This window comes from Triturus cristatus, chromosome 8 (assembly GCF_964204655.1).
Source record: "Triturus cristatus chromosome 8, aTriCri1.1, whole genome shotgun sequence".
Lineage (NCBI taxonomy): Eukaryota > Metazoa > Chordata > Amphibia > Caudata > Salamandridae > Triturus > Triturus cristatus.
Window position 1 is genome coordinate 1,646,816,630 of NC_140591.1, and position 22,941 is coordinate 1,646,839,570.

The 22,941-nt window shown below is 44.1% G+C and overlaps 1 pseudogene across 1 annotated transcript in view; it reads left to right on the forward strand.

Annotated features, from left to right (window-relative positions):
• The window catches only part of LOC146808486 (TRPM8 channel-associated factor 2 pseudogene), a 161,917-nt pseudogene that overhangs the window by 80,589 nt on the left and 58,387 nt on the right, over window positions 1-22,941 (forward strand). The window contains exon 2 of the transcript XR_014968034.1: window positions 14,871-15,506. The product of XR_014968034.1 is annotated as a TRPM8 channel-associated factor 2 pseudogene (transcript). The remainder of the gene's footprint in view (window positions 1-14,870; window positions 15,507-22,941) is intronic.

Consider the following 22,941-nt stretch of genomic DNA (forward strand, 5'->3'; position numbering starts at 1 on the left):
CCATAAAAGGGAGCTCAAACCAAATAAATATCCTACTAGAAAAAGCCCAACTGACAGTGGACATGAGAAAGTGCAAAAAGCCTAAAACAACATACAAGCCAGGGAGCGAGAGGCAGGTGGGGGAGGCAGCAGTAATACAACTGTGGCATTAAGAGGAGGTGGGAGGCAGATTGCTATAAACAGCTAGGGTGCTGAAGCTGAAAACAGACCACAGTAACAGAGCAGAAAACAAAGAAAACAATAGTCTCCCAAAAAACAGATAAAGAACCATAGCGGAATGAGACAGTACTAAGTCCCTGCTCTGTGGGAAGAACAGAAGAGAGAAAGAGGCAAGACTGACCACTAGGAAGCAAGAATTTTTTAATGACACTGACATAGACAAATGAAAAGCAATGGCAAGAAAGCGGATGGACTAGAAGCCCACAGACTGATCACAGCATGTCTCGAAGAGACAGCACATGCACTGTCTAGCTCAACCTAAGAAATGAACGTGTCCTTTTGTAATTTATCTGCAGCTCATGTAAAGCGCTCCAATACCTTTGGGGCGTGTTCGCACTATAGCAAACTGTGAAAAATATAAAATATTACACTTTGCCTTAAAGGAGGAGTTTATACATCTATCTATTTAATCTAACTCATGATACAAAAAAGAAGTACTTTATAAAATGATTTCCCAGACCTAAACAGATCAGGCTGTATTCATGGCATTGATTCTGAAAGTATCTCAGCATCAGCATAATGTCCCATGTTTTCCATAAAGCAACACATGAAAAGTGATAAAACCTTTTTTGTGGTCTCATACTCCACTCCTTCAGTCCTGCTATCTCCAGGCACCAACAAAGCCCAATTTGTTTTGTGTTTTCCTCTGGGTCTTGTAATTTCCACAAAAGGCACTCCATGTTGGTAGGAGCACTGAAAACGACTGCTAATAATGCAGGACAACTGGCTCCATGTTTAGCAAATAGGTTGTGTTGCATGAATGCTTGTTGTGTATAGTTTAGTAGGACTGTGTGACTGTGTGAGGGAAGAGTGTGTAGCAGACCCTTTCTATGATCTTAATCATGGTGTGGATCTGTCCAAGCTACACAAGGCAGGCTGACAATTGCTCATTCATTCATTCTATTACATTAAAGGGACATAAGTGCTTTGTTCCACTTCAGATAAAGTGTCTCTCAAAGTGTCACACATTAAGGCTTGAAATGTCACACATACACATGCTAAAAACATGAACGTGTCACACATACACATGCTAAAATCATGCAAATGTCACACATACACATTCTAAAAGCATGCAAATGTCACACAGAAACAAACTGAAAACTTGGCAGCTATGAAAGCAACCGCATTGCGGAAGTACACTGACCCTCCATCCCAGGGAGAGGAAGTATATTGCCCGTCCTCTCGCAGAGAGGGAGATGCACATCCAGCTCCGATGCAATAAGGAGCTACTTCATTAGACACTTGCCAGAGAAGTACTGAGAATGCTATGGGAGCCGCTTCTACAGCCAGAGAGAGCGCCGCTCCTCCTAAGGTTCCCAGGGTAGCTGCAGACCCTGGTGATGATGGACCAGCTGGATGAGGAGGCTATCAAAGGGCGTTATATTCAAGGGCAAGACCTGTCTGAATTATTACATCACTTAAGATTTCATCTGACATTATCAGAAACTTGAGCGCCAGCCAGCCAGCTAAGGAGGATGATGTCTTCAGCCTCCGCCAGAGTCAGAATCTCTCCCAGTGCATCCTCAAGAAGGAGGGTACTGTCAACTGAGTGAGATGATATGGATCATCCATCTTTTCCAAGCTTTGTGGTCCGCAGAAATGGCTTACAAAACTATACGCAGACGACATCCTACTGTAATTGGCTTCCCCTAAAACATATATTCACTAACTTCAAGAAATACAGGAGCTATAATATAAATTGGACTAAATCCATCATATATGTGCTACATGGGCAGCCTCCGATACTCCCCAAGACTAGTTAGGGCCGCATTCTGGTATCTACGAGTCTTCAGAACGACAGATTCCGACATCTTCTACGATTGAAACCTATTGCCACCGTTGAGGCGCCTCCAAGATGATGTCCAACATTGGAATGCTCTACTCCTCTCCTTGCTAGGACGGGGGACCCTTTTTAAAATGATGGCATTTCCTCGCTTTCTTTATATATTGCAGAACGCACCATATCAGGTGCCCCCCAAATACTTCATAGCAATAGAAAACAAACAGAGAAGGCTACTATGAGGTGATAAGCCAGCGAGAATTGCGCATCAAAAACTGGTTCGGGGCTGATCCGATGGTGGGCTCACGTTGCCCGACATAAGACGCTACTATTGAGCGTCAAAACTGATAGCCATCATTCACTATGTCTACCAAACTCCCGAAGACCCTGCATATCAAATGGATAGATACGTATTGGGGAAAAAGGGACTCATGAGGGCCTCTACACTTCATCCGTTCACCTACTCCTAAAGGGCCCGACCAAAATCACGGTCCAGCTCTGGCATGCTGTGAAGAACCAGAACCTTTTGGATCTGGCGGCGCAGGGTACGCCTTAATCTCCTGGGTTCTCCTGCTTAGCTACACAGAGACATGGGGACACTCTGTCAGCGTAAAAGATCAGATTTATTAGCTGCAGCTAGTACAGTTGTCCAAGAAGTACACAAGGTAGGTTCTTAGGAGACTGCCACTTCACTCTGTGGCGCACAATCTTATATACTATATAGACAACATATACATTAACCAAGTACATACCCAGAACATACAAGAAAGAACCAATAAGGAAAGTTGGAAAACAGGACAGAACCAATAGGAGAGATTTGAAAACAAAAGTGTCAGATGACTCGAAGAAACCTCTCCTCCAACTATGTTTGTCACCCCTCCTTCAAACTAATTCATTAACAGATTCGTAACTAACTTGCAGGTGGCGAGATACGTTTGTGTGTGTTGGAGGACAGTTGTGAAACAAGAGAATACGAGCAGAGGACAGCGAAGGCCAGACGATAAGATAAAATCAGAAGAAAATAGTGTGAGCCAACAGATAGTTGAGACGGGGATTAGAAAAACCAGAGAGGGATTAGTGTACTCGGCCAAACCTAACACCAGCTTTGCAAATAGAGGCAGAAGGGCTATTTTAACACGAAGCTGCAGAAAAGGCAGAATAGACTTTGTTCGCCGTGCTCCCTGAGGGAGGGCAACACAAGATGGCGGCGGAGCACAAAATGGCGGGTCGATACGATCATGATTGAAAATCAAAGTTCCTCAGACCCTCCTTTTGCCGGCAAGATATACGGATTCCCATTAATCTGAGTCAATGTCGATAGCCATGAGGTCATCGAGCTGTTGCTGTAACATCATTCTTATGTTTTCTGTTCTTGATGATTTGGGTTTAGGGGTGCATATAGTAGCACATAGGTCACAGATGACAGGGCCACAGTGCATACAAAGGCAACAAGAGAACACGATGGCTAAAACTACTCCAAGGAATGTTAATACCTTCCAACCCCATTTGGACAGTAGTCCCCAAAACCACTCCGAAATGGACCAATCTCCTTCGTCCTGATGTATCGACTCAGAGATTATATGCAACTTGGAGATATCTTGGTATACTGTCGGAGCGTCATTAGGTATAACAATACAGCAACTTGACCCGATCAATTTGCACACTCCACCACGGTCCGCAAGAACAAAGTCTAGGGCAACTCGGTTTTGTAAAGTCATAAGACGATCTTCCTATAGTTCTGCCGTGATATTACTCAGAGCTCCTACAGTGATGTCTATTGTGGTCTCTATGACACGGATCAATTGCCTTATATTTCTGCTGTTGGCCATTGGACCCCAGAAAGGAACAAATCCTGTGAGGAAATCTCCTCCCTCTTGTCCTGCTGTGTCTTTGGAATTAATAATCCCTCTGCCATATCTGTTTCGATGATGATCTGCAGAAGCGGTGTATGTAGGGGGAAGAAGGAAAGCTATATAGCAGGTCCTGGAAAAACCAGTTGGCAACCACGTGTAAGCCCTATTATAACAGATGAAATATGTACCTTGAGATGGTACTAGAGGCAGTGAATTCTGAGAGGACAAAACGTATGTGTGGGAACAACTATTTCTTTTTACGGTGTCAGCAGACTGACCATTTATCTGTAAACAGAATTTGCCCTGATGTGGTATAGTCCAAATCGGTGAAGACTTTCCTTTTTTAACTTTATCACTGAGGCTAATGAGATATTGGGTGACATTCCAATTAGTGTACGCTTTTCTTTCGTCAACGGAGATTTTACTATTTTCCATGATTTTAGCCATAGCTACCATTCCCTTTATCAATGAACTATGACTAAAATCCGGATCATTAATATGTGAACTAACGGATCGTCTAAATTTGCTTTGATAGGCATTGGAGAAGATAACAAAATAAGCCCAAGCGGAACCTTCATACGAGAACGGAAGAGCTAAATATGGCATTCCTTTTTCTACGGTATGTGGCATGAGTCCACACACCCAACAGTCAGTTGTATTGATCACTAATTGATGTTGATGTAACAACTGGATAAAGGAATTGTTATAATATTCAGTTCTTCTAATGAGTTCATGTTGAGGAAGTGTATGAAACAGATGTGGAGAGACAGTAGAAGAAAACGAAGGGGTAAAAGGAGAAACAACTTTTTGCTGCATAGCAATAACAATCCAATTTATACACGCCAAAAGGATACACAACAATATAATAATACATAAAGCAATACCACAACGACTATACATTTCTTTATAATAATTCTTTTTATCTTTATTTTCTCCTTTGCCTAGTGTAGTCTCCATCTTTTTAAGTGGATGCTCACGGCAATCTTCCTCAATCACTTAGTCACGATTGTCTACCGTCCTATGACACTGCAAGTCCTGCAGGCCTATTGCCACTGCTCAGGTCGCAACTAAGACTCCTACCGTGACCTTGCAACCGGGACAGAATACTACATAGGAGAAAGAAATCTTAAAAGTCTTTTGGTCTAGGTCTCAAATTATAATGTTCTTTTCCAGACGCGGTTTGGTTTTGGAACAATGTTCGTGGATTAGTCGTGTTCAAGCGACGAGGTGATGGTATTGCTTTTTGAAGAATGTCATCGTCCTCTTTCTCAGACAATGTTCCACTCAGGCGTGCATCACTAAAAGGTACGAATCGTGGAAACTTTTCACTTTCAGAGTCATCAATACCTCTACGGACCCACTGATCGAAGGGCAAAGGCAAAGGAACCTTTTTGCAGTGCACGCCGTGAATCCAATTTTTCTTTCCTTCGACTTTAACTGCTGTTCTCGTGGTGAGCAAAACCATTCAGGGCTCTCTCCATCTGGGCTCCAAATTTCTTGTCTTTTGAAAATTCTTGGTGCAGACCCAGTCACCTGGTCGGATGAAATGACCTGGGTCGGTGGAAGCCTCTGGTAAGACACTCTGAACCTGTTGATGGAGAACACGCAATTTAGTGGTAAGGTCATGCAAGTAGTCAATCAACATTGGATATGGCAAGTCTGAGTATTTCTTAGGGCGAGGGACTCCCCATACGTTAGCCGGGCATCCAAAAACCACTTCGTAAGGGCTAAGTCCCAAACGAGAGTGCACTGCAGTTCTGGTGGACAGTAGGGCTAATGGCAATGCATCAGGCCAATTGAGTCCTGTACTAGCCTGAACCTTTGCTAACTTTAACTTCAATGTACCGTTGTAGCATTCTACTAAACCCGATGATTGTGGATGGTTTGCCGCATGGAACTTTTGCTTGATACCTAGACCCGCACAAACTTTCTGCATGACTTGGCCAACAAATTCGCTCCCATTGTCACTCCAGACAATGCGCGGCAAACCAAACCTAGGGAAAAATTATTTCAGTAGAATTTTAGCTGTGGATAAAGCTGTGTTGTCTTTTAGAGGGTATGCTCCTACCCATCTTGAGAAGGCGCATATTACCACCAGAACATATTTGAGGTTGTTGCATCGCTCCATATGAATATAATCGATCTGTAATACCTCAAATGGATATGTCGGTGGAGCAAAGTGACTTGCTGGAGTTGGAGTTCCCTTTCCCGGATTGTACATTATACAGATAATACAGTGTTTCACTATATTGTCTGCACATTTTGGGATTCCCTCGTTCTGCCACACTGGAGCCAGAAGCTTGCATATACCTTTCGCACTTAAGTGGGCTGGACCATGTGCCATAGTAACCACTGGGAGCACATAGGCATCCGGTGACAGCCAACGTTGGTTTTCAGATAATTCTACCCAACAACCCGTTCCATCCAACATTCCCGTACTTTCTCTCCACTTGCTCAACTCTTTCTCTGTAGCCTCTTTCTGAATCGCTCTTACACTTTCCACTGTGTCCTCATACATTCCTCTCTCTCTAACCGAATTTGCAGGACCTGCCACATACATTCGACTTGTCGCATCTCTCGCTGTCTTTTTCGCTACTTCGTCTGCAAATGCATTTCCTCGACCAATATCATCTGTAATCTTTTTGTGTGCACTACACTTCACAATCGCTATTTGAGCAGGTAAAGAAAGTGACTCAAGGAGATCAGTCACCAACTGACCATGTTGTATTTTGGTGCCATGTGAAGTAAAGAAACCCCGTTCTTTCCAAAGACGCCCAAAATTAAACGCTACACCAAAGGCATATTGACTGTCGGTGTACACGTTTACTCTTTTTCCCTTTGACAATACACATGCTCTTGTTAAAGCTATCAATTCTGCTGCTTGAGCTGAATTATGTCTGATACGTGCTGTTTCCACAATTGTATGCAAAGTAGTTACAGCATAGGCTGAAACTGTATCTCCATTAGGCATTTTAAAACAAGAACCGTCTACCCATAAAGTTCCATCCGGATTCTTTAGTGGTGTGTCCTTCAAGTCAATTCTTCCTTTTGTCTCTTCCTCAGTACGAAAGAAACAATCATGTTGCTCTTCAACACTTTTCTCATTTGGAAGGGGCAACAAAGTAGCTGGATTTAGGGTATTACATTGTTTGATGTGTACGTGACTAGCCAAAAACGTCAGCTCGTATCCAGTTAGACGAGCACTCGTAAGATGCTGCGTTTTCGTTCTACTGCATGTGGTACCATCACAATGAGAGTGTTGTCCAACACTACTCCAGCAGATTGTCGGATAGAAATTGCTGCTGCTGCTGTCGCTTTAAAACAACTAGGCAATGCTTTAGCTACTGGGTCTAACGTAGCCAAAAAATATGCACATGGTCGCTGTTTGTCTCCAAATCGCTGTGTTAAAACTGACAACGCACAACCTTCTCTCTCGTGAACATAGAGCGAAAAAGGCTTACTGTAATCAGGGGTACCTAATACAGGAGCGGAACACAGAGCAGTACGTAAGTCAGTAAAACTCTTTTGGCACTCATCAGTCCATGGAAGGGGCTGAGGCGTATATTTTAAAGTGAGTGCCAACAAAGGTTTGGCTATCAGAGAGAAATTAGGGATCCACTGCCTACAATAAGAGGTGATACCCAGAAAGGCACGTACCTCCCTTTGTGTGGATGGCACAGACATTTGCATAATCGCCTGAATTCGTTCTGGCGTTAATCGTCGTCCCTCCTTTGATAGGAGATGACCCAAGTAGGTAACCTCTCTACGAACATATTGTAGTTTGGAGGGTGAAACCTTGTGATTCAGATCTAACAAATGGCTTAATAATGCAACAGTGACATTTTTACAGATATCTTCTGAATCAGCGGCAATTAACAAGTCATCCATATACTGGATAAGAGCAGCACCAGACGACAAATGAAAAGTATCAAGATGACTTTTTAAAGCTTGGCTGTAAATAGAGGGACTTTCACAATAGCCTTGAGGTGCGCGTTTAAATCGGAAGCTTCGACCTCTTAGAGAGAAGCCAAAAATGTCCCTACTCTCTTCAGCAATAGGAATACTGAAGAAGGCATTCTTTAGATTGATAACAGAAAACCAGGTTGCTGTGGAAGGTATCATTGTCAATAAAGCAGTGATATCTGATACTACGGGAAATTGTGGCACGGCAATTTTGTTTACCTCCCGAAGATCAATCACAAAACGATATACAGGTGGCTGAGAAGGATCATTGCGTTTAAGAACAGGAAGAATAGGACTATTACATGTATTTCCTCTCGTTTCCTCAACCACACCCTTCTGAATCAAATCATGAATGATTTCAAAAAGCGCTTTTTCTCCTTCAGTGGAAATTCTATACTGCGAGATGCGCGGTAATTCTGCATTGGGCTTACGAGTGACAACATAAGGTGGAATCTCAAGACAACCCACGTCGTTCGGACCCGTGGCCCAAAGCGTTGCTGGAAGAGAAAGCAATTCAGGTGGGAACTGATCTTTGGACAAATACATAGGAGAAATCAGTTTCTGTCATAAAGTAAGATGTACACCAGAAGAAGAACAATATATCGTAGCATGCATTCTTTTCAATAAGTCCAAACCCAACAGATTTTTACCACAACCATTTGTCAAAATAAGTGGAGCTTCGAAATCATAAGGGCCAATTGAAATAGGCAAAGGGCAAGAAACTGGGTTACGAACAGGGGCGCCGGAAAATCCTACAGAAACATTTGTTAAGCCAGACAAAGGTGCCCCAGGGAGTTTAGAATGAATGATAGAACTTCTCATCACCCCAGTATCTAAAAGAAATGGCTCTGAAACACCCATTGTAGTGACATTGACATAAGGTCCATTCTGATCTACTGGAATCAATGTAACCCCCTTACTTTGTCTGTGGCTGTCCTAGTTAATATGAAGACTTTCATTTTCGCCTTCGACATAATGGTCTTCATTGTAGTACTGTATAGACTTAGCGTTTTGCTGATCAAAGTAATTTACGGAATTTGAAGGAGGAAGGGAACGCTGTTCTTGGGTCGACATACCTCTGCCTCTACCTCTATTTGCTGACTGGAGGCCAGCACGACCTCGTTGAGTAGATAGTGCTCCATTCCGCTGCAATAAAATTGGACAATTATTCTTAAAATGACCTTCTTCTCTACAATAGGCACATTGATTAGGACCTAACAAAGGTCGCGGAATATATGGCTCAGGTTTTTGATACAACCTCTGAAACTGCGGAGGCTGTTGAAACTGAGGCTGAACATAGCGAGGAGGGTAAGCTTGTTGCAAGAGAACCTTTGTATTTAATTCTTTTGTCTTTTTCTCTTGCTTTTCTTTTTCTTCTTTATCTATTTTCTCATAATATTGTGCAGTAGCCAATATCTGGGCAGAAGAAGAAACAGCCCATGTACTTTCAAAATCTTTCAATTTGTGTGACAGCTCGGGAAGCAAATTAAATACAAATTTGTCCACAAATAATCGCTGTCCACCCTCTGTAGCCATATCTTGACCACTGTGATCAATAAATGTCTCTTCAAAACGAGTAAAGAAATCAGAGACACTGTCATCTTTCTTTTGTTTGCATGCTGCTAGTTTATCCCAGTTAACTCTTAATGCAGGCATCATAGTTTTCATTAATGAAATAATCCTACCAGGGAGTTCCGAAATCAAAGCTTCAGGCTTTGCACCACCCACTTGGTCTCTATCTGTGGCAGTTATAACATCCCAAGTAGCACCTAATTCTTCTGCGTGATTCTCTTTACGAATCTTAGCCCATATTGTCTGTGGGACTACATTTCCCATCAACATGTCTATATCTGCCAAATTCATGATGCAAGCATCAACTGTCTGTGATAATTCTTTATAATAACCCGAAGGGTTTTTACGAGGATCTGGTAGAGTCTGTTTAAGGGCCAAGACTTCAGATCGTTTCCATGGAACATGTACCCATATACGCTGAAAATGAGCAGGAATAGCTGCATTAGCACCTACTGCTGCAACCTCTTCCTTCCATACTGGAGGAACCTCTCTCATGGGATAATTTTTCAGTGTTAGTCTAGCTGGCGGATCAGAATCAAGGAAAGCCTGAGAGAAAAATAAGGATCTATAAGAAATAAGTGTCCTTACAGCTTTCACAACCTTAGAACCTACAACAAGTCCTTTATCAAAATCATTCTGAATATCTAACAGATCTTGTGGGATCGGACTTGAATTCACATCTTCCCATTCTTTAATGAAAGTATCGCACATTGCATTAAAAACATATCTTTGCGTAGGCGCATTCCATTGTGAGAAAGTAGGCATAATATCAAGCACACTGTATTGAGGACCCTTTTTGATTCAATTACGTGCAAGAGAGTCTAACCTTTCTCGTTCTTCAAAATCTGGGAACTGACTACGAGATTGCCTTCGAGCAAAAGCTGGAGATGCATTTAAAGCTTCAAAGAAAGGAGATAGAATACCAGTGACGGTATCCGTGAGACGCTTACGCATAGACGGAGAATTAGACATAAGAATAGGCGACAAGATATTAGGAGAACTAACAGGAGGAGAACCGATAATTGCAGGAGGAGCAGAAGGCAAGGGAGATCTAAGATCAGAAGATGAGGGCAAAGAAGTTGAAGTTAATGGTAAAACTGGAAAAGGCGGTAATACTGGAGGAGGCAAATGCGGAAGAGCCGGAACAGGCGGAGGTACCGCTAGCGGCTGAACAAGCTGTAACAATTGAGGTGCATTAGTATTTTGTGCATAGGGCGGAGGCAACCTCAATAAATGGGACATTAGGGGATCTTCTATATCTTTCTTGTTTTCAGAAGGGGAAACAGGCAACACCGGATAGCATTTATCTATCGCCATGCGATGCTGTCTCTCTGAAATCTCAGTTGCATTATCAATTTCACCATCTTTGAATTTTTGGGCAGCCTGTATAATTGTCATACCCTGTGCTTTCCTATCTCGTTTTGCTTGCTTAATTTCTCTCTGTTTGGCTTCCTTACGCCAAAGGCGGAAAGAGTTAAACATTGCCGGCCAGGCTTTTCTTTTGAATAGAACTGCTTCCAAATTATCTAGCACTTCAGAATCGAAACTACCATTTTCTGGCCATTTTAGAACACCATCTTTCTTCGTGTATCGGGTCCATGCCTCGTTAAAGGCAATGGGGCCAATACCATGTTTTGAATAGAGCTCATATGTGGGAGTTCCAACCGAAGGAATCGGACAAGAGTCCTCAAGCCGGGAATCCCTATTACAACCAAAGCAACCAAATTTTCCAAACTTAGTCAGACCAGGCATCTCGTGATGTCACCGGACTGTTCACAAACATCAAGGGGGTAAAATCTATTTACACAGCGCAAATGCACTTACCCCTCGGTTTCGGCTATTGCAATGTCCGAACAAAGAACCTAAGGACCAAAAGAAAACCAAAATTGTGGGCGCGACCCACTAAATACTTAACTAAGGACGTCTTCTTACACCAACAGAGGCCCGTCTATTGTCTCGCCTTACCATACATCATCAAAGGAAGGGCCAAGGCAGGGCGGCAGTCAGGGCAGCAGTCGTTAGTAGCCGTCAGGAAGGAGTAACCGGGCTTCAAAAGACTTTTGGACCACTTCGACATACAGGGGTCGCTTGTTGTGGCTCGCGATTCCTCCAGAATTTTTTTGCGGGGTTCCTCTCGGCCTTCAGGCAGAACCGGTACCACTTGAAGACGCCCCACGTTGGGCGCCAGTTGAAGAACCAGAACCTTTTGGATCTGGCGGCGCAGGGTACGCCTTAATCTCCTGGGTTCTCCTGCTTAGCTACACAGAGACACGGGGACACTCTGTCAGCGTAAAAGATCAGATTTATTAGCTGCAGCTAGTACAGTTGTCCAAGAAGTACACAAGGTAGGTTCTCAGGAGACTGCCACTTCACTCTGTGGCGCACAATCTTATATACTATATAGACAACATATACATAACAAATTACATACCCAGAACATACTAATAAGGAAAGTTGGAAAACAGGACAGAACCAATAGGAGAGATTTGAAAACAAAAGTGTCAGATGACTCGAAGAAACCTCTCCTCCAACTATGTTTGTCACCCCTCCTTCAAACAATTCATTAACAGATTCGTAACTAACTTGCAGGTGGCGAGATACGTTTGTGTGTGTTGGAGGACAGTTGTGAAACAAGAGAATACGAGCAGAGGACAGCGAAGGCCAGACGATAAGATAAAATCAGAAGAGAATAGTGTGAGCCAACAGATAGTTGAGATGGGGATTAGAAAAACCAGACAGGGATTAGTGTACTCGGCCAAACCTAACACCAGCTTTGCAAATAGAGGCAGAAGGGCTATTTTAACACAAAGCTGCAGAAAAGGCAGAATAGACTTTGTTCGCCGTGCTGCCTGAGTGAGGGCAATACAAGATGGCGGCGGAGCACAAAATGGCGGGTCGATACGATCATGATCGAAAATCAAAGTTCCTCAGCGGTCCAAAAACAGATGGGCTGGGCAAAATAGGATCACATAATTTACGCCCCTTTGGGATGCAGAAATACAGCGAACAATGGGCAGATACCAAGACTTCGACAAACGGGATCTCATTGGAATATCTCAGGTTGGAGACCTGTGGGTAGGGGTGGAGGCGCGATGACTTGAGTTACTGCAAAAAGGAATATGATCTTTCCACTACAGAAACGCTCTGCTCTATGCAAATAAAACATGCGCTACAGGCAGCAATCCCCAAAGATATGACAGTCCCAGAATACTCTCCATTAGAGGATAGAATCCTAAAAAAACATATGAATAAGAAGACCATACCCCTAACATATCAAAAATTGATAAATAACTCCCTGGATCCCCTCACGACTCTCAGAGAAAAATGGCAGGCAGACATTGGTGAAATAGACGAAGAAGACTGCCGAGATGCCCTGTCATCCCCAAAGGAAGTGGCCATTTAGAGTAAGTTTAGGGTAATGCAACTAAAAAGTGTGCCACTCTAGGTGTAGGATAATAGCTGTGATATTAAAATATTAAAGGCATGCATTGTGCCACCGTAGGTGTACAGAACTAGCAGTGATAGTAAATATTAAAGGCATGCAGAGGAGCACCGTAGGTATAGAGCACTAGCAGTGATAGTAAATACTAAAGGCATGCAGAGTGCAGACAGAGGTATAGAGCACTAGCAGTGATAGTAAATATTAAAGGCATGCAGAGTGCCATCGTAGGTATAGGGTACACGCAGTGGTAGTAAATATTAAAGGCATGCAGAGTGCCACCGTAGGTATAGAGTACTAGCAGTGATAGTAAATATTAAAGGCATGCAGAGTGCCACTGTAGGTATAGAGCACTAGCAGTGATAGTAAATATTAAAGGCATGCAGAGTGCAGCCATAGGTATAGGGTACTAGCTGTGATAGTAAAGTATTAAAGGCATGAAGAGTGCCACAGTAGGTATGTAGTACTAGCGGGGATAGTGAATATGAATGGCATGTAGAGTGCCACCGTAGGTATAGAGCACTAGCAGTGATAGTAAATAATGAAGGCATGCAGAGTGCAGCCAGAGGTATAGAATACTAGCAGTAATAGTAAATGTTAAAGGCATGCAGAGTGCTGCAGTAGGTATAGGGTTCTACCAGTGATAGTAAATAATAAAAGCATGCAGAGTGCTGCATGAGGTATAGGGTACTAGCAGTGATAGTAAATAATAAAGGCATGCAGAGTGACACCGTAGGTATAGAGTACTAGGAGTGATAGTAAATATCAAAGGCATACAGAGTTCTATCGTAGGTATAGAGCACTAGCAGTGATATTAAATAATAAAGGCATGCAGAGTGCAGCCAGAGGTATAGAATACTAGCAGTGATAGTAAATATTAAAGGCATACATAGTGCTGCAGTAGATATAGAGCAATAGCAGTGATAGTAAATATTATAGGCATACATAGTTCTACCGTAGGTATAGAGTACTATCTGCGTATTAAAGCATTAAAGGCATGCAGAGTGCCACCGTAGGTATGTAGTACTAGCAGTGATAGTAAATATTAAAGGCATGCAGAGTGCCACCGTATGTATAGTGTACTAGCAGTGATAGTAAATAATAAAGTCATGCAAAGTGCAGCCAGTGGTATAGGGTACAAGCAGTGGTAGTAAATATTAAAGGCATGCAGAGTGCCACCGTAGGTATAGAGAACTAGCAGTGATAGTAAATATTAATGGTATGCAGAGCACCACTGTAGGGATAGAGTACTAGCTGTGATAGTAAAATATTAATAGCAGGGACATTGCCACTGTAGGTATAGGGTACTAGCAGTGGTAGTAAATGTTAATGGTATGTAGAGTACCACAGTAGGCATAGGGCACTAGCAGTGATAGTAAATGTTAATGGTATGTAGAGTAGCACAGTAGGTATAGGGTACTAGCAGTGATAGTAAAATATTAGTGATATGTGAATTATCACAACATTTATACAAGTCACGAGAAGTCAAAATCAATATTAATGTTGTATAATAGATGTTAATGATATTTAACTGCATTACATAGGACAATTGATGTTAATTGTCCTACCATTTACAAGGCACATAGAGTTGCACGTACAAGGAAACAGCAGCCACAGTGAAATATTAATGATATGTAGAAGTATCATAGCAGGTAGAATGAACTAGCAGTCATAGTAAAATATTATTGATATGTAGAAATATCATAGCAGGTATAAGGAACTAGCAGCCACAGTGAAATAATATTGATATGTAGAAGTATCATTTCTGGTACAAGGAACGAGCAACCACCGTGAAATATTAATGATATGTAGAAGGGTCAAAAAAGATCATAACCACAATATGTACTAGTCAAACTAAAAAAGTGACGATATGCACAGTATAATAAAAGGTATAACGCACCAGCATACTCTTAACAATTCATGATATTTATCTGTCATCCATATGTAAAACGCAGAGACATCAGGGTATTTAGCTCAAGAACAGCACATTTGTGATAATTCAAAGATGAGTATTGTTAATTTTGTTCTTTATTTATATTTTCAGGAGCAAAAACCACATTGAAATGGCCTTCAAAGAATCTTATGGAGCCTTGACTCAAGGCGTTGACACTTTGGACTTCACAGGAAGTTCCATTCCCTGTGAATTACTCCTGATTGGGGAGAAAGCCTTCCCTCTGATCGTGAGTACCTCTGGCCAAGTTCTGATTGCAGCTTCTCAATACGGGAAGGGTAGGATCGTGGCCATCCCTCATGAGTCCTACTTCAAGAGCCAAAAGCTCTCAAAGCTCCTTCTCAATTCTATCCACTGGCTGAAACCCTCAGCAGATGCTCTGGTTGGAGTCCAGTCTAACTTTGACTCCCTGGTGAAGACCTTCTCTGATAATCACATCAAGGTGAAGTCTACTAGTGAGTTTCTGGAATCCTTTGGCGTGTATTGCATGGACGCTTATAATGCCAATAAGAAGAAAGAGCTTATTGCATTTGTGAAGAAAGGAGGCGGTCTCCCCATCGCAGGTCAAGCCTATAACTGGGCCTCTGAAAACGGCACAGAAAAGGTCTGCTTTGAATTCCCTGGAAATGAAGTGATCAATGTGTCCGGCATCTATTTCACATCCAACCACGTTAAGGCGGGAGTTATCTCAATCTCTAAAGAAATCCCAACTTGTCCAGTGCTTGTCGAGTGAGTAAAACAAGACCCTATACTTACAATGTGGACATTAACAATGTAATTAACTACCGAACCAATTATGTCATTTTTCTTTCTATGTAATATGTAGAATCTAGTTTAGGTCAAGGTGCTGGTGCGAAGTTTTTCAACTGATTGAGTGGGCTGTTTGTTGGAAACGGGTAGCGTGGTGCAGAGCGGGTGGGCCAAACTCCGGAGGAAATGTGTAAAGCATCCACGCAGTACACACAGGCGACACAACAGGCACACTACAAAAAGAGACGCTACACAAGTTTGTGTAAGAATAACTTTTGTATTGTCCAAAACATAGGGTATTATTAGCAATCTCTATACTGCGCCAACCGGCGCCAAGGCAATATGTACAGGGGGGAATTATCTACATGGCAGGGCCAATCGGGCCCCTGCCGGAACCATTGCGAAGCACAGATAACATGAATGTACGTGAGGAATAAAGGTACAGTCCATCGGCCTCAAACCTGCAATAAAACACATCAGGGCATAACATTAGGCGTTAGTCCGGAACACCTGCAATAAAATATCATGGTATCACCATATACCTGAACATCAAGGATATCCCCTGAGGCAGGAAAGCTGTAAGGGGAAAACATTAGGCAATCACCTGTGGCATAAACATGTAAACATTTGACCTACTTCACGTGAGGAACACGTCATGCAGAACACCAACGCTGTAGCCTTAGGGGAGGAACATTATCAGCATGAGTGCAGCATCATTAGCCCCACAGCATTATCATAAGGCCTAACCAGGGGCGTAAATCACATTAGCGTTAGGCACAGAACCGGTGAAACATATGCTGCATAACATTAGAACCTCATTTACAGTGGGTATCAGGCGCATTAGCATGAGGCAGCACTATCAGTGTAAACGCCTAACCTTAGGACATAAGAACGCCTTGTGCATCGTACCCGCAGGAATACCACCTCAGGCACGCTCGTATCATCCTATGCATGGCCCTGTAGCCATAAGGGCATTAGGCATAGAACGCCACCCTGAACTTAGCATGAGACATTATCATGAGGCATCAAAGCAGGCCTAAACCATGAACATAGGAGGCCTTGGCATCAACATGCAGCAGTGCAATAAGCATGAAAGGGTTAACATTGGCCCAGTAGCATGAAACCCATTATGCGTAACCTCAGGCATAACCTATATGAGCGGGGGCATAACCTTAGGCCTGATGCGCACATCCCATTAACAGGATTAACATAGGCAGAACCCTAGAACATCCCGGCAGTAGTGTTAGGCTTCATGAGGGCACCACCAGCATGTTCTACTCCTGGTCGCCGATTAGTCTGGCCTATAAACGCAGTAGGTTAGGGCATGACCCATATCCTTAGGGCCCCAAAAATGCCGCAACTGCCCACTCTCTGGCGGGGCAGTTGAGTAGGGTACTTGGAATCAGTCCCGGTCAGTGCTGGGGGGGAGCATGTGGACTTCAAAACCGATACAGCCGCTCACGAGAGCTACCCTCTGCCAAGGGGGCAGCTGGGAAGACCAGCAGTATCACTTCGATGGCCCTCTTCAAGGGACTGCCGGGGGCGGGCACCGACCACATGCCCCGTTGCGCCCTCTCCACCACCAGTCCCACACGGAGCCCCTCACTCACCGGGCTCTCATCGGTGCTGTTCCTCCTCACAGGGCACTGACGGGGTGGCTCCTGACGTCTTCGCGGGCAGGGAAGGCACCGTCCATGTGCCTCGACCGTCCCTGCCTGCCGGGAATCTTAGGGGGTGTCTTCTCGACGCTCAAGGCCCCTCCCCTCACCGGCCAGCAGGCTCGGCGCCAGCACAGGGCCCTCCTCCGCCCCCGGGAAGCCCCCACCACGGAGCAAAGTCTCCGTCGAGCTCCGGACCGCTTCCCGGCTTCGAGGGGGCGCGGCCAATGACGCGGCCAGCACCCCGGTTGCTGGGCGACGCGCGCTCACGCGGCCCAGGCCCAGCGCCTCCTCCAACTCGCGATCCCCAGTGGGGTGGGCACCCGCTTCCTGGCGCGCTCGACAGATCGGGCCACGGCGGTGATTTTGGACAGTCTTCTCCTTGCGGGGGCAATACGGGGTAGGCTCCCGTTTTTAAAAAAAGGCTCCCGTGGAATTAGCATACAAACCACGGGGTGCGCTCCTGCTGGTATGAATAAAACACCACGTTGCGGCACACACACGGGGTGGGCACCCGCTGGGCTCCTAATTAGGCTGGCACGCGGGGTAGGCTCCCGCTATATCTTTAAATACCCAGCTCTCCCTGGCAACACGCTCCTCACCTCCTTTGGGTCATGATGTATAGCGCTTTACAGGCGCTAGGCGGACTAAAGTCCATTCAGCGCAGCACCCACCAAATTTAGCGCTCACCTTGCGCAGGGAGCTTGACCATAGCGCTCTCTTTCTGCAAGGACTGCCGTCAGAGTCCTGCGAGGCGCTTGCTGGTTCCTGCCCCCTTGGTTGAGGGTTTCTTGAGGGGGGGTTGAGTTGGTGGCTGAAGGCGGACTAAATAGTCTCTGTAGGTCGTCCCTGGGTTCTCCTACCACCGGGCCAGATCAGTGGGTTAGTTCAGGATCCCTCACTCAACTTAAAAGGCAGCGCCTAAACCCTGTCACTTCCAGCGGCATAGGTCCCTGACTAGGCCCTACCGCCTAAAACTCCAGCGTAGGTAACTCCAGGTTAGCATCACCCCAACTATAGTTTCCCCTCGCCCTGTGGACAGTAGGAGGGGTGTAGGTAAGCTCAGGGCCCAGCACACAGGCCCATGTGGCGGTAACCCCTGGCAGCCGGTCCCCTCTCTCTCAGGTCCACCCGCTGACTGAGCACATGGCAGCCCAGCTCTGCCCTTTATATGCCCCTCACCCCACCTACCAGACAGTGCCAGAAGCTTCTAGAAGCGTCTGGGGGAACTGGTTCTAACTGGCCTAGGGGGAGGGGTAGAGCACCCTGGGTGCAAGGCTTCCTGCCAAAAGCTGGGGTTGCTGGGAAATAACCGCTAGACTGTTAACCCAGCTCAGTCAGATGGCACAACCACACAGCCATGGCATCCATTTTAACAGCTCAGGTTTAAAGTGGGGAAACTCAGTCTGCGTGCACCATCGCACAGCATTCAATCTTCGCATTTATTTAACATGGAGTTTCCCATCAAAGCGAAAAAATTCCGGGAAAAAGGGCCAAGTCCAACACTGTTTGAATTACTTCCAAGGCCTGATAAAGAGAGCTGGAAGAGACACACACATCACCACTGGTGATGTGTGTGTCTCTCCCAGCTCTCTTTATCAGGCCTTGGAAGTACTTCAAACAGCCCACACAATCAGTGTGCTTAGATTCAATTACTGGAGTGGGATAAATAAAACGGACCCCTCCGCAATCAAACACTGTCTATGCTTTTTCTCTGACTGGAGTGGGAATAGTACATTTTACCCCTCCGCAATCCAACAATTTCTCTACTGGTGCAGTAATTGGAGTAGGAATAGTAAAATGTACCTTTGCCAGTCAGTCAGTCAAAAAGCTTTATTTCGATAAGAATTATCATAAAAGCATATACAAAAAAGCATAGTAAAAGTAGAAGTTCATTAGGGAACACATTTTACAGCAGATCATAATAATAGCTTAGTGGCTGATATAAAAAGAGACATGCTAAAAATACGACTAAAATAAAGTTAAAAATACAGTTAAAAAAGACATATAATAAAGAAGACAATTCATTATATCATCTAGTGCAACTATTGAGTTTGCTTCTAATGATCCAGGACCAGCCCAGAAATTTGGCCACGGCACAGACTAGCACCAAACTTGTGTCAGAGCGAAGAATACGTAGGGCGACACGATAGTTCGAAATGCCCAGAAGACGGCAGGCAGGGACTAGCCATCTTTTTCTCGGGTTTCTGTACGCTGGGCATTCAAACATAATGTGGGCTGTGCTTTCTACTTTTTCAGAACATGTCGGGCAAGTGGCAGGGGTCTGGTAGGGAGGCTTCCATTTACTGGTAAATTAACGAGTAGGGAGAATCTCGAGTCTGAATTGAAGATACAGTGATCTGTCCCTAGGTTTTAGTATAAACTCAAGGAAGGGCTCAAAATTAACTGTCTGCTTGAAGATGTAAAAAGCTTCGGTTAATCTGCCAAGGCTTGAGCTACCAAGATCCTGATTATCAATCCAGGCCACCTTGCTCACGGGGGCTCCGTGCTCCCAAAGATCGTTTAGACCAAGCTGGATAAGAGATTTTTTAATATTACGAAGCCAGCTTATTTTTTGGGAGCCAACTGTATTCATAATTTCTCTCAGGCCCTCAGTATATTTGGCTAGCTCCGGGGTGCGCCATAAGCGAGCCCAAAATAACAGAGGGCGTAGCCTTACAATGTCTTTAAACGAACGCCTACCCAGATCACTAAAAAAAGGTTTCAAAGGAGTACCCCTTGGCATTGAAACTAGTTCTCTTAAAAATTTATTCTCGGACAGAGTAATTTCTTCTGAGTTTTCAAAGCCCCAGAGTTCGGCTCCATATAAGGCCGAACCTACTGCTTTGGCCTGGTAGATCATTAGTGCGGGAGTGATTGGCTTGCTCCTCGAGGAGCGATGTTCTTTAGCAATTACCCCCGTGGCTCGTTTATGATTAAGCAGCATTTTATGAATATGGGGCTTCCAGCTCAGAGTGTTGGAGATCCTGATACCTAGATAGTCAAATAGTTTGACATATTCTAGGGGAACTCCATCAGACATGATGGATACGCTAGGTGATTTGCGAGATTTAAAAGAGAGGAGCTTAGTTTTTGATGTGTTGATGACCAGACCTCTCATTGAGCAAAACAAGTGAAATCTGTCTAAGAGCTTCTGTAACCCTGCTGGTGTCTTAGAAATCAGCTGGGTATCGTCCACGAATAAGAGAGTGGGGACTTTTTCCCCCGCCAGAACAGGAGCGTCCGCTGGGACTTCTAGCAAGAATTTCACCACTCCATTTACAAAAAGGGAAAAAAGAGTTGGCGCTAGTACACAGCCCTGGCGGACTCCTCTGCTGACTGGGATCTTATCAGTTCTCTGGGCCTGGCTTCCCCATCTCACCCTGGCAAAATTCCCCTCATGGAGACGTACCAGGAGGTCGAGGATATAAGGCGGAAGACCCAAGTCATGGAGAACCGACCATAGACGGTCACGAGGGACCAGGTCGAAGGCCGACTTCAGATCGATAAAGGCTAGATGGAGATTGCCCCTACCAATCAGAACAGTTTTCCAGTATAACAGTAGGAGCCTAAAGACCTGGTCGATCGTGCTCGTGAATGGCCTGAACCCAGCTTGATAGTGTGATAGAATGTCATTGTCAGTGACCCACAATAGAATTCGCTCCAGCAGAACCCTGCCAACCACCTTCTGGCTACCGTCAATAAGGCTTATTGGTCGGTAATTAGCAGGGTCCTCCCTGGAGCCCTACTTAAATATTGGTATAACCTCCGCCCCCCTCCATGACTCGGGGATGGGTAGCCCCTTAAGAAAGGCGTTAAGTAAGATGGTAAAATACACAGCCCAAGATTTGGGGTCAGAGCGGAACAAGTCTCCAGGCAGCTTTGGCTGGGACCAATCTATTAATGGCGGACATAACTTCTGTTTCAGTAAAGGAATCATAGTTTGGCGGGGTTAGGTCTATGGGGATAATAGAGGAAAGAGCACTGGTACATTGCGTATTATCATCCGAATAAAGTTTCGAAAAATGGGTAAACCATTCATGATTGGTGATATGATTAGGAATTATATCAGGTTCTGGACCTTGGGAGTATCTACAAAGGTTCCAGAATGTGGTCCCGTCCCTTGCTAGGCTAGCGTTTTTCAAAGCCAGCCAATGAGATTCTTCCCATGTACTCTTTGCGTTGGCTACAGCCTTCCTATAAGCAGACCTAGCGTTTTTAATTAAAGAGCAATCCTTAGATTTAATAGCGGTTGCAAGCGTTTTCCTGCTGGATCTGCACTCAGAATTGAACCAAGAACCAGATGTTTTCTGTTTATGGGTGTTGTTAGAGGAGGGGGATATGAAAAAAGACCCGATTGACTCAATGGTGTCTGCATGGATGGACACGGCCCTTGATTTCTCGTTGATGTCTTCACATGCTTGCCTAAGTTCAGCAGTTTTTAATAGCAGTATTTCTTTTATGTACCTTTGCACAATCCAACACTTTACCCACTGTTGCACCGACTGGAGTGGGAATAGTAAATTTTACCCTTCCGCAATCCAACACTTTTCCTACTGTTGCTCTGACTGGAGTGTAATAATACATTTTACCCCTCTGAAATCCAACACTTTACCTCCTGTTGCACTGACTGGAGCAGAAATAGTAAACTGTACTCCTCTGAAATCCAACACTTTCCCTACTGCTGCAGTGATTGGAGTGGGAATAGTAAATTTGACCCTTCCCCAATCCAACAGTTTCCCTAATTTTTCTCTGACTGGAGTGGGAATTGTAAATTTGACCCCTCCGCAATTCAACACTTTGGCTACTTTTGATCTGACTGGAAAGGAATAGTACATTTTACCCCTCCGTAATCTAACAGCTTCCCTTCTGTTGCACTGACTGGAGTGGGAATAGGGAATTTTACACCTCTGCAATTCAACACTTTGCCTACTGTTGCAGTTACTGGAGTGGGAATAGTACATTTAACCTCTCCGCAATCCAACCGTTTCTCTACTATTGCCCTGACTGGAGTGAGAAAAGGGAATTCACCTCTGCAATTCAACACTTTCCCTGTTGCAGTGACTGGAGTGAGAATAGTCAATTTTAACCTCTCCGCAACTCAACACTTTTCCTTCTGTTGCAGTGATTGGAGTGGGAATAGTACATTTTCTGCACTCCAAAACTTTCCCAATGTTTGCACTTACTTGAGTGGGAATAGTATATTTTACACCTCCACAATTCATAATTTGTTTTGTTGTGTTAATAGTAGTGGGTATAGTATATTGTAGCATTTTGGAATGATACATTTTATGTAATTTTTGTGTGATGTCAAAAATGTTGCTACTATTGTGTTGTGCTAGTTGGGAGTACTTATTGGGCCCGATTCACAAAAGTAATCTGAGGCAAAATCCTAACTTTCGGTATTCATAAAAGGCATTTAGGAGTAGCAAATTTAGAATTCCTAACTTTACTACTCCTAAACTGAGAAAAATCCTAACTTTATGACTTTTGGTATTCACTAAAGGCATTTAGGAGTAGAAAAGTTAGGATTCCTAACTTTACTACTCCTAAACTGATAAAAACCTAACTTTATGACTTTCAGTATTCACAAAAGGCATTTAGGAGTAGCAAAGTTACTACTCCTAAACTGAGAAAAATCCTAACTTTACGGCTTTCGGTATTCACAAAAGGCATTTTGGAGTAGTACAGTCAGGATTCCTAACTTTATTAGGATTCATTAATACAAATGTAGAAAACACCTACAAAAATTGGAA